Genomic DNA, 3,394 nt, shown 5'->3' with positions numbered 1-3,394 from the left:
TCTGCCTGTTACATACTTTCCGACGAATCTAGTATACCCTTTTACTCTACGAGTAACGGGTATAAATAGCGGACCGGCCGAAATTTGTCTCTGCGAGCGCGGAGTGCAGGCAGATTATAAGACAAGAAAGAGAGGGAAATATCCGAATATCTGCCTCTCTTTGTTGCACGATCGTTTTCGTGGGCAGTCTTCTACGGCTGCGCCGACTGCTCTGCTGACGTCAAGAAGAATTTAGAATTTAGAATTATGATGAAAAGTTACTTGTTAAAACCACTTTTTGACTATTTTCTCAAAATTGAGTCGAACCATTTCTTTTCAAATTTTAAATCATATAGCCCTTGAGATTCCTGTACTTTTGATGTTTAACACTTTTTGCCCTAAAAATTACCGTTTGGAAGATATTAAGTGATAAAAAGTGCAACTCGTTTCAGCTCCGTATACGTAATATTTCATACTTATTCGAGTAAACAAGAAAAAAACCAATTTGATGAAAAAAATTCTTATAAGATAAATAAACTATATTAAATTTATGTATTCGGCACGCTACAACAGAAAATTTACATGTAGGTAAATAAATATGTACTGTTGCGGGCCGAAATCATAAATTTAATATAGTTTATTTATTTTATCGAATGTAATATCATTTTTCGTCACAATTTTTGTTAAAGGCGCGTTCGCCACTACTTTCTACCTCGTTAAGAGGTGTTTTTGTTTGATTATTATTAGTATTATTATTATTATTATTATAATTATTATTATTATTATTATTAGTATTATTAGTATTATTATTATTATTATCATCGATTTAGCGTCGCTTGTGAACGGTTGTGTTTACTCTTGTGCTCTGAATTTTTGTCTATTCTGTGATTTTTTGCGAGAGTTTTGTGTTTGTTTATTAACAAAGCTTAGTCTAACCGCTGGGTTAGTGTGTTTAGTGTTTTTTACTAGATCTCCCAGTGATTATAGTTATTTTAACATTTATATTAGATTTGTTTAATCTCCTAGTTTTGTTAGTGTAATTTTTATACTCACTAAACTTGCTAAAACTCTTTGATTCTCACTCTCTCTCCCGCTCTATATTACAACTGTAACTTAAACTCTCTCTGAACCTGCCAAATTTCTGGTAGACTTTTGGTGTGCTATTCTCTTGTCTCTCTCTCTCTCTCTCTCTTGCTTGCTTTACATTGTAACTGTTCCTGCGTAAAGTTGTCAGTGTCCCACAAGCAACGCTCAATCGATAGAAGATTTATTCTCTCGTGCTCTCTTACATTTAAATTAATACGCGATCTCGCGCTCTTATTTTTTTTCGTGTTTTGTGCCCTTGTGGTTTTGGAATTTGATCCCAGTGCCAAATTTACTTGAGGTATTTTTCATATATTATTTTATTTTATTTCATTTCCTTTAAATGGCTCTTGTTTGCTCTAAGAAAAATTGTACTCTTTCGCCTTCAACTAAAGACCCTTTTATTTTCTGCTGGCTCTGCGAATCGATGATGCACGTTAAATGCGCAGGATTTACTGGTAGAGTCAAAGACTTCATTGATCAGAATTCTGGACTCATGTGGTCATGTGGATCCTGCAAGGAAATGGTTGTTGAGATGAGCGGCTTTATGAAGCAGACTCGAGACAGCCTTTTGAATCTCTCAGGTGCTTTTAAACAGCTCAATGAGGGGTTCAATTCCGTTTGTGCCCAATTTTATAATAAACAAGGAAAAACGCTATAGTCGAGTACCTCGACTATCAGAAATGGAGATATGCAAGCAGAAAAGCGAGATTTAAATGAGCCACCTACCGGCAGAAGACAGATTTAAGCATTGTGGGCGTTAGGGTAGGCGTGGCAAATTTTTTTTTTTTGATCAATCGATAGGTATTGACGAGAGGTATTCAGTTAAAATTTTTTATCTAGCATAAAAATTGTGGGCGCCACAGGCTTAGGCGGCTTGTGGGCGTTAGAGTGGGCGTGGCATATTCGCATGACAAACTAGCGCTGCGTACAAGGCTACGGAATCTAAATATGAAATCCCAATACTCTATCTTTGATAGTTTCCGAGATATCCGCGTTCATATTTACGATTTTTTGAAGTTTGTGGGCGCTTTGTGGGCGTTAAAGTGGGCGTGGCAAACTTTTTTTTGGGTCAATCGATAGGTATTGATGAGAACAATTCATTTCAGTTTAAATTTTTACTCTAGCATCAAAACTGTAGAAGCCACAGTTTTGGGCGGTTTGTGGGCGTTAGAGTGGGCGTGGCACTCCACTGAAACAAACTTGCGCTGCTTAAGAAGCTCAGAAATCTTTTCGCCAAATCTCAATAGCCTAGCTCTCATAGTTTCCAAGATCTCAGCGTTCATCCGGACAGACGGACAGACGGACAGACGGACATGGCTAGATCGACTCGGCTAGTGATCCTGATCAAGAATATATACACTTTATGGGGTCGGAAACGCTTCCTTCTGCCTGTTACATACTTTCCGACGAATCTAGTATACCCTCTTACTCTACGAGTAACGGGTATAATTACTAACTGAGTCGCCTAAACGTAAAAAAACCAGCTTAGCGGCAGTTAATACAGTCACGGTATCCACCCCAAATCCGAACTTGGTGGCTGCAGCAGTCTCTGTTAACACTGTGGTAAGTGAACCTACTGCGCCTATGGATACAGGTGTTTCAGGTGAAGTTACTGCTTCTCGAAGTCGGGTGGTAAAAAAACCTTCAGTGCCGGCTACGGTGCCGACCGTACCTATAGGTACAGAAGTTACCGTTTCTGGCTCTCAGCTTAGTGAGGTGCAATCTGCTGCTGGGGGACGTAAGAAATTATCAGTTGTTCCACATAGAAAACAATTATTTGTTTCGAGATTCACCCCAGATACCACATCTGAGGATGTTTTGGAATTTATTCGTGAAAAATTCCCATCCGAGAATATTTCAGTTGAACAATTTAGATTTTCATATGCTCGTAGTATATCGTCTTTTAAAATATTTGCTCCGCCTGATGTGTTTAAGGTACTACTTTCTGAAAGCTTTTGGCTTAATGATGATTTAGTAATAAAAGAATTTGTTCCCAATAAACCGAGAACAAATAACAGACCTTCCACTGCGCCAAAAAACTAAAAAGTTTATTTTTGTCTTATCAAAATGCTCTGCATTTATTTTGGCTTTTACGGAAACTTGGCTGAAACCAGAGATATCTGACAATAAAGTTCTGTCAAACAATTTTAATGCCTATAGGACCGATCGCTCCTCACGTAGGGGAGGCGGTGTGCTGATTGCCGTTAGCACTAGCCTAACATCCGAGAGAATTAACTCTGATACTCCTAATGAAATTGAATTTGTTAGTGTGAAAGTTTCCTTGCAATCATTCTCAATATTTGTTACATGTTCCTATATTCCACCTGGC

Source organism: Drosophila subpulchrella, unplaced genomic scaffold (assembly GCF_014743375.2).
Source record: "Drosophila subpulchrella strain 33 F10 #4 breed RU33 unplaced genomic scaffold, RU_Dsub_v1.1 Primary Assembly Seq18, whole genome shotgun sequence".
NCBI lineage: Eukaryota > Metazoa > Arthropoda > Insecta > Diptera > Drosophilidae > Drosophila > Drosophila subpulchrella.
This window is presented reverse-complemented; position numbering follows the sequence as displayed.